The following is a 14,403-nucleotide window of genomic DNA, read 5'->3' as shown; positions in this document are numbered from 1 at the left end:
GCATCAGAGGTCAAAATCCTGTCTAAACTCAATCCCCTCAAATACATCTTAGAGCAACCTTTCCTCAGCAGACGAGTCGCAAAATGGCAAGTTTTATTGATGCAGTATGACTTAGAATATGTCTCGCAGCAATCAATCAAAGGCCAAGCAATCGCAGATCAATTGGCGGATTTTCCTCTGGCAGAAGAAGTGAAAGCCGAAGATGACTTCCCTGATGAGCAAATTTGCAATATCCAGCAATTTCCAGTCTGGAATTTATTCTTCAATGGTTCTAAGAATATGGCGGGAATAGGCATCGGAATCCTATTATTCACTCCAGAAAAAGAGATAATTCCGTTTTCTCTCAAGTTAGATTTTCAATGTACCCACAATATGGCTGAATATGAAGCCCTGATTCAAGGTCTAAGGATTCTATTAGACTTCAATGTCAAGAGAGTACATGCCTACGGTGACTCATTACTTGTTGTCAATCAAGTTCGAGCCGAATGGCAGGTCAAAGATCAGAAGTTATTTCCCTATCAGAAAATTGTTTCAGCGCTTGTCCGCCATTTTGAAGAATTTCAGCTCTTCCATATCAAGAGGGATTTTAATCAAGTGGCCGATAGCCTAGCCAGTTTAGGCTCCATTATGACATTCAGAAATGGAGAATCTTGTCACTCTTTTGAAATTGGCAGACTTGACCAACCTGCTTTCCTTCTGGCGGAGCAAGTAAACCAGGTTGAGCAAAAGAAGAAGCCTTAGTATTACAATATCAAAACTTTCATAGAAACTGGCAAATTTCCTCCAGAACTCTCAAAGAAAGAGCAACGAGCAATCCAGCGTATGTCCACTCAATATTTCCTTTTGGCCAATGTCCTCTATCGTTGTGGTTTCAGTTCAGAGTATTCCAGATGTTTAGATGAAGATGAAGTCAAAGAAGTCGTGCGAGAAGCACACGAAGGCATTTGTGGCGGCCACGTCGGCTACCAAACCCTTGTCAAGCAAATCATCAGAGCAGGTTACTACTGGAAGACTATGCAACAAGACTGTTATCATTATGTGAAGAAGTGTGTACAATGTCAGATACACGCACCTTCTATCCATGCGCCAGCAACATATTTACAATCCGTTGTTTCTCCATGGCCGTTCTCCATGTGGGCCTTCGATGTCGTAGGCCCCATCACACCTTCAGCTTCAAATGGCCACAAATACTTCCTTGCCGCAACAGAATATTTCACCAAGTGGGTAGAAGCCATCAGTCTCCGCACAGTAGAAGGCCGACATGTGGTCTCTTTTATTCACAAGAACATCCTTTGCCGTTTCGGCATCCCACATGACATTGTGTCAGACAATGGCAGTCATTTCAAGAATGAAAAGATGAAGACATTCTGCTCAAAATTCAAGATCTATCACTATTTTTCCGCTCCATATTATCCTCAAGGGAATGGTCAGGCAGAGGCCACCAACAAGATTTTAATTCGTATCTTGGAGCGAACTGTGGAAACAGGCCGTGACTGGCATGAGAAGATCCACGATGCACTATGGGCCTATCGGACCACCATTCGTACACCAACGAATGTTACCCTATCAGAACTGGTCTATGGGATAGAAGTAGTATTGCCGCTACATGTTCAAAAGCCCGCTTTGAAATTTGCTTCACTTTTGCAATTACCTCTTGATCAATACCAGCAGCACCGACTAGTGCAGCTAGACTTACTCGACGAGAGAAGGCTAAAAGCAGCAGAGCATGCTCAATCCTATCGCCAGAGAGTAGCCAGGCAATATGCGAAATCTATCATCGAAAGAAGATTCAAAGTCAATGATTTAGTACTTCGATCCACAACTTATCTCAAGCATCGTCCCGGCGGCAAATGGTCGCCAAATTGGGAAGGTCCCTATGTTGTCAAAGAAGCATTACCCCGCAACTCATATCGGCTCATCAACGCCGATGGGGTAGAATTGCCAGATCCTATTAATGCTCGACACTTGAAAAAGTTTTATACTTGAAACATTTATTCTCCTCTTGTAATCCTTCCTATTTTCTTCAAATAATGATCAAACTTTCTTTCTCAGTTACACTGGGGCATTTTTAAAATTTTGCTCTGTAGGTAGGCAGGATAAACAAATTCCTCATTTCACGCACTTGTGCATTCATATGCATCAATTCATATTCATTTGCATTTAACTGCATGAACAACAATCTGGTCAGCATTGGGATTTCAACAAACAGTCCCATCACAATTCCTAATGATTCAAAATTGAAAGGTCATTACCCATACTGAACCAAAACCCAGTGCTCGAACTGGTATTATTTCAAAATCCAGTATTCAAACTGGTACATTTTCAAAATCCCAAAACCGAGTTCCGACTCGGGTTTTTTTTCAAATCATTTTCTTTTGTTGATCCGAGTTCCGACTCGAGATCTCTTTATTCATTCGAGCTCAGATGTGAGCTCTTCATTTTCTTTTGTTCATCCGGGTTCCGACTCGTGATCTCATTATCTTACTCGAGCTCTGATTCGAGCTCTCCATTTTCATTTGTTGATCCGAGTTCTGACTCGAGATCTCTTTATTCATTCGAGCTTAGATGTGAGCTCTTCATTTCCTTTGTTGATCCGGGTTCCGACTCGTGATCTCATTATCTTACTCGAGCCATGACTCGATCTCTTCATTTTCTTTTGTTGATCCAAGTTCCGACTCGAGATCTCTTTATTCATTCGAGCTCAGATGTGAGCTCTTCATCCGGGTTCCGACTCGTGATCTCATTATCTTACTCGAGCTCTGATTCGAGCTCTCCATTTTCATTTGTTGATCCGAGTTCCGACTCGAGATCTCTTTATTCATTCGAGCTTGGATGCGAGCTCTTCATTTTCTTTTGTTGATCCGGGTTCCGACTCGTGATCTCATTATCTTACTCGAGCCATGACTCGATCTCTTCATTTTCTTTTGTTGATCCGGGTTCCGACTCGAGATCTCTTTATTCATTCGAGCTCAGAGGCAAGCTCTTCAGTTTTTTTTCATCCGGGTTCCGACTCGTGATCTTTATGTATTTTATTCGGGCTCCGACTCGAACTCATCATTCTCCTTTGATGGATCCAAGTCATTTCAATCATCAAAGTTTGCCAATTGCTCAAATTTGATATTTTGCCCTCCAAATTCCAATTTAAATCTTCAAATCAGGCAATTCTCCAATTTCGACCTCAGGGTCACCCAACTTTCAATTCTCAATTTCAATTACCAATCTCAATTTCGACCTTCGGGTCTATCAATTTCCAATTCTCGACCTTCGGGTCAATCAATTTCCAATTCTCGACCTTCGGGTCAACCAATTTCCAATTCTTGACCTTCGGGTCAATCAATTTCCAATTCTCGACCTTTGGGTCAACCAATTTCCAATTTTCGACCTTCGGGTCAATCAATTTCCAAATTTCGACCTTCGGGTCAATCAATTTCCAATCTTTGACCTTCATTTCTCAATTTCGACCTTTAGGTCACTCAATTCTCAATTTCGACCTTCCGGTCAACCAATGCTAAATTTTGACCCTTTTGGTCAAATCAATTCTCAATTTCGACCATCAGGTCATCCAATTTCGACCTTCAGGTCATTCAATTTCCAGCAACCAATTTTCCAATTTTCAATTTCGACCTTTGGGTCAATCAATCTCAATATCCAATTTCAATCATTTTCTCTTGCGAGAGACCCTTTTAGGGAGAGTTCGAGGGAGCTCGTTCTTTTCGCATGCTATCCAATTTGTTCACTTAGCCCCTTTTTAGGGAGAGTTTGAAGGGACTCGCGTCTTTGTGAACCGTTTGCAAAACAATTTCCAATTTCACACGAGGAACCCTTTTTAAGGGAGAGGCTCGACGGAGACTCGCTTTTCTTCTGACCCCCCCAATTTCATACTAGGCCATCTTCATCATGAAGGACCCTCTTTGCAGGGAGAGTGTGATGGACTCGTTCCTTTCATGACCCAATTTTCTAACCTCACTATTATCGGCCCCCTTTCCATAAGAGAAGCCTAATATTAGGGAGCTTTGACAAAAGCTCAATTTCTCTTCGAAAGTTCATTTTGCAAACACCTCCTCTTCAGGGAAGAGAGGAGTATTTCCCAATTCTCATTCAGGTAAGGGCTAAGCCTGAGTCTCTCTTTTTGGGGAAAAAGAGAGGAGAATTTTCGTCACGGATGTGTTGAGCCGGGTTTCAAATACTCACTTTCACCAAGGATTTCAAGAAAATTTTGTCAAATTGTCCATCAAATTATTTGTTGATTTCAGAATATTTATTGCACTAATCTCTATCTCAATTTACCTTCAGCATCACTTCCAAAAGAGTGAAGCTTTTGCGAAAAGAGATTCAAAACTCAAATTCTTTCTATTGGCCAACCAAAAGGATGAAGGATAAATCCTCAATATGGCCAGAAAAGAAGATTCAATGTTATTGAAAAGCCGTAGATGATCGATATTGATCGCAGTCAATGGCGCATCTTTAAAGGCTATTCTTGTAAGGACGAGGCAGTGGAAATATCCTGAGTGCTAGAAAAGAGAGAATTCACCCAAACCCTGTCTCCTCAGAATCACCTAAGCTGCAATTAAATATCCGCAAAAGGGATCTCTCACCTGTCGTCAAGATGAAGGTGAATTAGGCGAGTAGACCCCCAGGGCCAAAGAAGATTCGAAACATCTCCAAGATGACGGAGTTTGTGACGGATCCTTCCAGGGAAGGTCCAAAGCACTGTCAAGATGAAGGCAGATGCGATGAACCCCTCAACAATCCCTAAAAGGTATTTAATTTCAGCTAAAGATCTTCCAGCCAATGAGCCAATATCATCAAAATAACCCATAAACCAATATCATCAAAGGAGGATCGAAACATCTCAAAGTTGAAGGAGTTTGTGACGTACCCTTTTCCCAAAAGAGAGAAAGAGAGGAAAAAGAAAGAGAGGAAAAAGAAAGAGAGAAAAAGTCAGAACATCCCCAAAATGAAGGAGAATATAGCCAAAACACCAAAGAGCCAAAAGAGTGCAGAAAGATTATCAAGAGAGAAGCTCTCAGGATATCAAACTGCCAGATCTATCAAGAATCCTCTTTAATCTTGTGAAATTATATTATCAATACTCTTTCATCAAATGCTTTCATAATATCAAATTCTCTTTCCTGCTCATATCAAGGAAATTGATAACTTCCTTGAAGAAGGTCAATTGCGAGCAATTTGGGTTTCCAATCTCGATTCTACAAAGTGAACCTTGTTTGGAGGTGATGCTTTGTGTAGAAAAGAAAGAATGTCTTTGCAACCATGTGCAACATTTTCAAATACTTTGGATCAACAACAAAATTCTCAACATTTTGACAATATTTTCTAGCTATCTTGACATGAAGTGAGAACTTGATATCCGTCTTTGATACATCCGGACACCAATTTTAAATCCCTCTTAAGGACTTGATTCCTTCCCTTCTTTAAGAGCATGAACTCTCAGATTTGCACACTTCCCTGTGTCCCCACTGTCCAACCATAGACAGTCCCATTTCGGTTCGAGGTCGAACCACCAATCATTTTCTCGCAAGAGGCAATTTCAAAAGCTGATTTTAGTCTCAGCAATGAGGCACCCAAAATCAATCCCTTTTCAAGCTTTAGGGACCCCATTTTCCTTCCTTTTGCAAAAACCCTATTGGATTTATTGTGCAAAATCCAAAGGTTCCATCATGGTCTCTTCCTTCGAGGATTCCATCCATTTTCTGCCCGATCAGGATAAGGGTACAAACCTGAGCCTCAAACAATGAGGCATTCAATTTTCCGCCCGATCAGGATAAGGGTACAAACCTGAGCCTCATCCAAAGAGGTATTTCATTTTCCGCCCGATCAGGATAAGGGTACAAACCTGAGCCTCAAACAAAGAGGTATTTCATTTTCCGCCCGATCAGGATAAGGGTACAAACCTGAGCCTCAATCAAAGAGGTATTTCATTTTCCGCCCGATCAGGATAAGGGTACAAACCTGAGCCTCAATCAAAGAGGTATTTCATTTTCCGCCCGATCAGGATAAGGGTATAAACCTGAGCCTCCATCGACGAGGTATTCCATTTTCCGCCCGATCAGGATAAGGGTACAAACCTGAGCCTCAACCAATGAGGTATTTCCATTTTCTGCCCGATCAGGATAAGGGTACAAACCTGAGCCTCCTTTGATGAGGTATTCCATTTTCCGCCCGATCAGGTTAAGGGTACAAACCTGAGTCTCATGTTATGAGATATTCCATCCCCAATCAGGTTAAGGGCCAAACCTGAGCTTCGTTCCATACGAGATATTTCTGTCTCATCCAGGTTAAGGGCATAAAACCGGAATTTCGCTCTCACAGAGTGAGTCTCTCCTCTCCATTCTTCGCTTCATATCTACCATCTTCCTCGGGCTAATTTCTTCACACCCAGTCAGATCCTTCTAACTGGGGCATTTTTTTTATGTATAGCCCAAATTTGGTGTGTTTTTCTTTGCCACTAAGCTCGGCCATGAGCCGGCTTAGTAGCAAAGAGGGGCATCTGTAAACACCCCAAATTTTCACTCACCTCCCCAACATCTTTACCAAACATCATCATTCAGCCTATGAAATCGCCGGAGAGCAAAATGGTCATTTTCTGAGCTCAGACCTTACAAAAGTCCAAATTTCATCTGGAACTCTCAAAATTTCTCTATTCTTAGCTCAAATGTTCAAAATTTTACTCCTGACAGGAGACAGACATCTCCAAAGTTTTGGTTCAAGATTCTATTGCATAAGACATGACATTGCATATCATTGCATGAGCATTTCAAATCACTGCACTGCACAGCATGTCATTTCGAGGTCCAAAACTCTTGATTTCAAAATTTTCAATCCAGATTAGAATTTTAACTCTTTTCAAAATCGATTTCAAAACCCTGGGTCTTCAAAATTATCAATTCTTCCCATTTTACCCCCAGGGCTCTGAATTTCAAAATATTTCCTCAAGAAAACAATCTGGATAATTTTCAATAAATTTCAACTCAGATTTTGCCTTTTGACAGTTATTTCAACTATCTTCCTTTTACAAAATTGCCCTACAGGGGCCAACTCTTTCCAAAAATTCCTGTTTTACCAATTAGTCCAGATTTTATGAAAATTCCAAAAAGAAGTTGTTGTTTTATCCTTATTTCGGTAAAGAAGCAATGTGGGACCCACACTGAGGTGGTGTCACACAAGCTTTTCTTTTGAAAATTTGAATTTTGAAAAAACCCAAAAATATAGGAGCCTTGTCCCCTGGATTGGTGCCACTTGTCTTTTCTCTCTCCTCCCATTTCCATGCCAAGTGTCAGTGTGGGGCTACCCTAAGAAGCCGCCACACGTCATCCCATTTATCCGCCATGTGTCACCCTATCCATCCTGTGCCATGTGTCATTCCAAGATTACCAGGAGATGCCAAGTGTCATAGGTTGTCCTGTCTAGAAAAAGTGGAGTTTGTCTCCTCTGAGGTGGCTCCACTTGAAGTGTGTCTCCTGCAGAGGACACATGTCAACCTCTCCCTCCTTCAGAAAAAGTAGCCTCACACATGTCTCTCCCTACCTTTCTCAGAAAAGTAGGAGACACGTGTCACTCCTAGCTTCCTCCAGAAAAGTAGGCTTGTCTCCTCTGAGGTGGCGCCATTGGGAAAGTGTCTCCTGCAGAGGACACATGTCAATCTCTCATTTTCTCAGAAAAAGCAAATGCCATGTGTCATTCTCTGATCTTCTCAGAAAAAGCAGACTGACACATGTCATTCTCTGCTCTTCTTAGAAAAAGTAGAGGACACATGTCATTTTCTGCCTCCTTCAGAAAAAGCAACAATTCAAATATTCAAACTCCAGGCTGAGGTGGCGCAAATCCTGAACTTCACCTTTTCTATTTTGTCTGAGATGGTGCCACGTGTCCCTTTCCCTCCTTTTCCTCCCTCTTGCCACATGGCATCGTAGGAGCCACTCTGAGGAAATGCCACATGTCCATCCTTCATTCCTCCAGAGCCAACCTCCATTTGAAATTCAAATTCTCCTCTGAGGTGGCGCCATTTGAGAAGGCCTCTCCAGACAACTGACACTTGTCTGCCACATGTCCAGATCTCCTTTCATCAGAAAAAGTAGAATTCAAACTCCTCTGAGGTGGCACCTTTTGAGCCCACTGCTCTGTTCTTCTGACATGTGTCAAACACTTTTGAGGTGGCGCCAATACAGAGCCCCACTTGGCTTCCTCTCTTTTATTTAATATATATTTTTAATAAAAATAGCCCCATGAGGTGGCGCCACCTGAGGGCTCCCTGAAAAAGCCAAATTCGAATTTCAAACCCCCAGATAGCACCCCCTGAGATGGCGCCACATGGAGGGCTCAGATTGAGCCTGTTTGAAATTCAATTTTTTTTAGAAAATCTATAAAAACAAGGCTCCACACCCAGCATAGGGAGACCATTTTTTTTAGCTCTTATGAACTTGAAAATTCAACCTAGCCTTCTTGAGAATCCGATTTTTTGCACTTTGGAATTCACGCCCCCTCTGGCTCAGTGAAGAAGGTGTAGTGGGTCGATTTTAGTGAACCATCCGAAGCCCGGAGTGAAGGACGAACGAGGCTCGTGATAGCTGTCTATTTCAAGAGCTTCAACGCTGCCTAACGAAGCAAGATGCACCCCTTTTCCTCTTGATTTGATTTCATGATTCGATTCGGGAGTCGTTTGAAGAAAGAGCTCATCCGAGAGATGGATTGAGCTATTCTCATGAAACGACATACATAAAAATATTCAATTATGCTTCCTTGATGATTTTTAACATTCATGCATTTAGCTAGATTTAATTTGCATTTTATTTCATCAATTTAGCACGTTTTATGAATTAATTAGGATTAATTTAGCATTTATTTCAATTCTGCTCATTTTCAGTAGTTCTCTGTTTGTGTCAGTCAGTCCACACGTCATTTCATGCATTTATATTTTATTAAGAATCCCAAAAAAATCACGTAGTGAGATTTTAGGTGTTCCTAGAATTGTGCCAAAAATTCGAAAGCATTTGAATTTGTTTACTGCGGTAAACATTCAAAATGGCAAGTCGGGTTTTGTTACCCGGGAGGCGTTTTGAAAATCATTTGCCGATTTGTAAAATCGAGATATCCCTCATGGGATATCCGATTTTCGATCCAAAAGATGTTCTGAACTTGGGAGAATGTTTAGTTTGTAACCTGATTTTCTCAGATTTTTCTCATTTTGTTTTATGTCTGACAAAAATCCGAGAGTTCGGGACACGTGTCAGAGCCTGATTTGGGCCTCTGAGATCTTGGATCGAGTTATGGCTATGGTTTCTCTTTGTGTGTTGCTCTAAATCCAAAACTGTAAAAAATGAAAGTTATGTCCGAGGTGTCCTTTGTTTGCATCTGAAAGTCTATGATTTTTAGAATAGTGTTGATACCTGCTTCGGATTTTTCTTGTCAGTCCCCTGTTTGATCACATTGGTTTGTTCTGTCAATTTAGGAACACAAAGTTATATTTTTATCCATGTTTCTGTTGATAAAATGCTGAAGTCATGAACATGAAAGTTGTTCAAGTAGGTGTCGTGAGTATCTCTGATTAATCTCATAAACTTGCATGGCTGTTTAATATTTTAGCATTTTACATCAGATTAGGGTGATTTTACCTCTGTCAGAACTAAATCTCTGTTATTGAACTCACCATGGCTCAAATCCCAAGGCTGTAAAAACCAAAAATGTTCCATTTCGGGTTCTTTAACAGTTTGCAAAATATCAGAAGTTTTCATGGTGTAAATCTTGCATTATCATATTAAGCATTGCATTTGGTTCGGATCCATAGGCAAAATCCACCATTTTAGGATTTTCTTCAAATTTTAGCATTTAAATCATATCATTTCATGATTTTTAGCATTCTAGGCTGTTTATCAGAGTAAGTAGATGCTTCATACCGAATTTGATGTAATTTGGAATCCATTTGAGGTTCGGTTTAGCCATAATATCAAAACAGGGTCCCGCAGGACCCGGATCCAAGCGAAAAACAAGCGAAATTCGTTATTTTGGATAAATTGCAAAATGTCAAATTCTGATTTTACAGTCTTAATGTGTTTAGCAGCATGTCATCATGTCTCTTACTGCATTTCATCATCATTTGATTCAATTTGAATTTCAAAATCTCAATTTTATCAAAATTTCCTTCAAAACCCCTGATTTTAAAGGTATAACTTTAATTTTAGGGGTATTTTGATTATTTTGACCCCAATTCCGAATTTCAAACTATTTTCCACTGAATTTCTTGCATTTACATCATTTCAAATATCAAGGAAGCATGAGAATAAGGTTTATATCCAATTAAATCCAATAATTTCATAATATTATTGGAAAATCTTGGAAAAACCCACATATTTGAGCTAACCTTATTTCAAGTTTGGCAGAGACATTCAAAAGACGGAGCTGAAGTCTTCAAGTTGTTTTTATTTCATTTATTTAGTGATGTAATAATGTAAATTTTGGAATAAGATTTTAATTTCCTGCTTAGACTAGGATGCATATCATATAGTTTAAATTTATGCAATATCCTCCTTATATGATTCATGCATTTTTATTTCAAAAGCACTATGGATGTACACGAATGGCATGTGCACCAACTCTTAGGGAGTTGATGAACTCGGTGGAGTCCATATTTACGGCCCTAGTCGGAATATGGACGAGACCCAGATCCATCATCTTTCTACTAGTCACATTGAGCCTACACTCTTAGGCTATCTTAAAATGCACATCATATTTTCAATGTTTTCAAAGCATTGTACATTAAATCAATTAAACTCTGAACATATTCATTGCCACAGTCAGGATATGCGAAGGATTTATTTTGATTTAATACATATTTTTCAAACAAATTTCTTAGAAAAGCTTTCAAAGTGCATTCATTCACTCATATCATTTGCATCATGAAATCATTGGTTTTCTCGTGATTTTCCCAAGAAAGTTTTATTCTCAAGAAAATCGATTTCTCAAGAAACTCTGAGTATTTTCCAAAATCGGTTTTCCCAAAGTCAAGTTTTCACAGTTTTCCATGAAAACCAGTCTCTCAAGAAACTTCTAAGTTGGATTTCCAAAATCAAAGCTTTCCCTCAATTTTCCCTGGAAAATGTTATTTTCTTAAGATTTCCAAAAGAAGTTTCCAATTTTCCTCAAAGATCAAACTCAATTTCCAAGTGTTTCAAGGCCAAGATTCTCAGGATTTCAGTTTCCCAAGTTTCAATTCTCCCTCTCCAAAGAATTTTCCAATGAATTTCAATCATTTTCCAAAGAAAGCTTTCAAAACTTGAAGCTTTTCCTAACAAGCATTTTTCCTTCAACTATTCATCTTTTCTCAAGAATTTCTTGCCATTTTCTCAAGATTTCCATCATTTTCCTAAGAAAATTCTCAAAATCTAAGTTTTCCTGAGAAGTGTTTCCCTTTTCAAATGTTCACCTTTTTCTCAAGAATCACTTCTATTTTCCCAGGATTTTCAACCATTCATGATTTTCTCACAACTTTATGAACTTTCCCGAGATTTCAAATCTTTTTCATCTGAGTTTCCTGAGAAATTGACTTTCAGCTTTTTCCTGAGAGAATCTTTTCAACTCCAAATATTTTCCAAGCATACATCATGTTTTCCCAAGCTGCATTTTTTAAAATCTCATAGCACATGCCTGAATTCTTTGTGCATATAGGGTAGAACACGATTTTGATGATTTAACTAAGTCAAGCACAATTTTGGTTCTTGGTTCGATTACCCCTGTTAAAGGCGGCAGGAACGGTCGAACCTCGTACCGACAGGTCGGGCCCCATCCCATGGATTTTCCCGCAATTTTCAAAACGGAGGCGAGTATTTCAAAACCATTTTCAAAATCCGGTCAAGTTTGAAGCGCGGAAGCGTTTTCCCTCTTTCTCTCCCGCATGGGAAGGGAAGACGGGAAAAATTTCGCGACGATAACAGAGATGAAACTCAAGTATGATCCTTTCTTGGATGGATATGAACAACATGGATTCCACGATGGGAAGAACCATGATGGGGCTGAGAAAACTACCTCGTCGAAACAAGGAACCTCATCGGAACTAGGCTCAGGTTTAACCCAAACCTGAAAGGGAGATACCTCATGGAGCGAGGTTCATGCTTAACCCTTAACCTGAAAGGGACGACCATACGGAATCCTTGAACGAAGAAACCATGATAAGACCTTCGGAGTTTGGACGAACAAATCCAAGAGGGGTTTGCGAAAGGAGAAAAATGGGGTTCCCTAAAGCTTGGAAAAGGTATGATCTTGAGCGCCTCATTGCTGAGACTAAATCAACCTTTGAAATTGATGACCTCTCGCAAAAAGTTCAGGTTTAACCCTTATCCTGAGCGGGTATGATCATACAAAATTCTCGAATGAAGAGACCATGATGGGATAGGAAGAGATACCTTTCCTGAACGAAGCAACTCTTTTTGAAAATATACACAACGCTAGGTCGCATCAAAATAGATACTGAATATTTATTTCATTTTTGAATAGCTAGAAAATTTTGTCAATAAGATAAAATTGTAGTTGACTCAAATGTATGAAAATGTGCATGTATGTGCAAAAGACATTCCCTCTTTTACCTAGAGTATTTTCTCCAACGAGATTGACTCCTCGGTCTTAAGAGTCTAACTCAAATTTTTAGCGCTGATGATTTTCTTCAAGGAAGCTATCTATTTCCCCGATATGAGAAGAGAAGAAATATTCTTAATTTCATAAAAGCAAGTAGTGAAAAAAATATTGATAAAATAATTTTGCATAAAAAAAGATGATTCCTGGCAATTTTGGCAGTTTGATATCCGGGTGTTTTCCCATGATGATCCTTTTGCACTCTTTTAAGTCAATGAGCTTTCTCGGGTTTTTACATCATCCTTCATTTTGAAGATGTCTTGACTTTTCTTTTTTTCTGAGAAGGGTATGTCACAAACTCCTTCATCTCGAAGATGTTTTGATCCTTCTTTTTCTCAGAAATTATACTGATGATATTGTTCATTGGTCAAATATCTTTAGATGGTAGCAGAAATCAAATATCTTTTAGGGTTTATCGGGAGGTTCATCACATTTGTCTTCATCTCAACGGTGATCTGAACTTTCCCTAGAAGGATCCGTCACAGACTCTTTCATCTCGGAGATGATCCAAATCTTCTTTGGCCCCGAGGGTCTAGCTCGCATATTCGTCTTCATCTTGACAACAATTGAGAGATCCCTTTTGTAGATATTTGATTACAGCTTAAATGGCTGAGGAGATATGAATTGGGTAGATTCTTTTTATAGCTCACAATATTTTCACTACCTGATTGCCAGAAAGTCGTCTTTAAACATGCAACATAGCCATGATCAATATCTATTCGCTTCTGGCTTTTCCACATCATTGAATATTTTTTTTGCTAATCATACTGAGGATATTTCTTACATTCTTTTGGTTGATCAACAGGGGAAAATTTTGAATTATATCCCTTTTCACAAAAAGCTTCACCTTTTTTGGAAAGAATACTAGAGGTAATCAGAGGTGATTCTTTTATGCAGTAAGAATATTGGAATCAACAAATATTTTTAGCAAATTGGCAAAGTTTTCGAAAATCTGCTGTGAAATAATCACTCAATATAGATTTTGATAGAACCTTTAGCTGAAATTTTGAAAAAAATGAAATGAACATGAGGTTTTTCGCAATTTTTTTACCAGCAAAACTGGATTTTATTTTGGAATACCAGCTCGAAAGTAGGATTTTATGGAAAGACCAACTCGAAAGCGGAATTTTGTTTGTTCGACCAGCTTGAAAGCAGGATTTTGTTGTTCGACCAGCTCGAAAGCAAGATTTTTTTGTTCGACCAGCTAGAAAGCAGGATTTTGATTGGCCGACCAGCTCGAAAGTAGGATTTGGTTGTTCAACCAGCTCAAAAGCAGGATTTTGATAGAAAGACTAACTCGAAAGCAAGATTTTGATTGTTCGACCAACTCGAAAGCAAGATTTTTTGTTCGACCAGCTCAAAAGCAGGATTTTGATAAAAGGACCAGCTCAAAAGCAGGATTTGATGGAAAGACCAGCTCAAAAGCGAGATTTTGATTATTCGACCAGCTCGAAAGCAGGATTTGATGGAAAGACCAGCTCAAAAGCGGGATTTGATTGTTCAACCAGCTCGAAAGTAGGATTTTTATTGTTCGAACAGCTCGAAAGCAGGATTTTGTTTGACCGACCAGCTCGAAAGCAAAATTTGTTGTTCGACAAGCTTGAAAGCAGGATTCTGTTTGTTGAAATGGTTAAAATGATTATCATTTATAGAGTTGTGACCCGAAGGCTGGAAAATGACAAACATTGATGAAGTTGTAACCCGAAGACTTGAAAATGGTAGACATTGATGAAGTTGTAACCTGAAGGCTTGAAAATGGTAGAC

Source organism: Nuphar pumila, chromosome 5, assembly GCF_984573655.1.
Source record: "Nuphar pumila chromosome 5, dmNupPumi1.hap1.1, whole genome shotgun sequence".
NCBI lineage: Eukaryota > Viridiplantae > Streptophyta > Magnoliopsida > Nymphaeales > Nymphaeaceae > Nuphar > Nuphar pumila.
The sequence above is the reverse complement of the archived record's forward strand: the minus strand, read 5'-3'. Positions refer to the sequence as shown.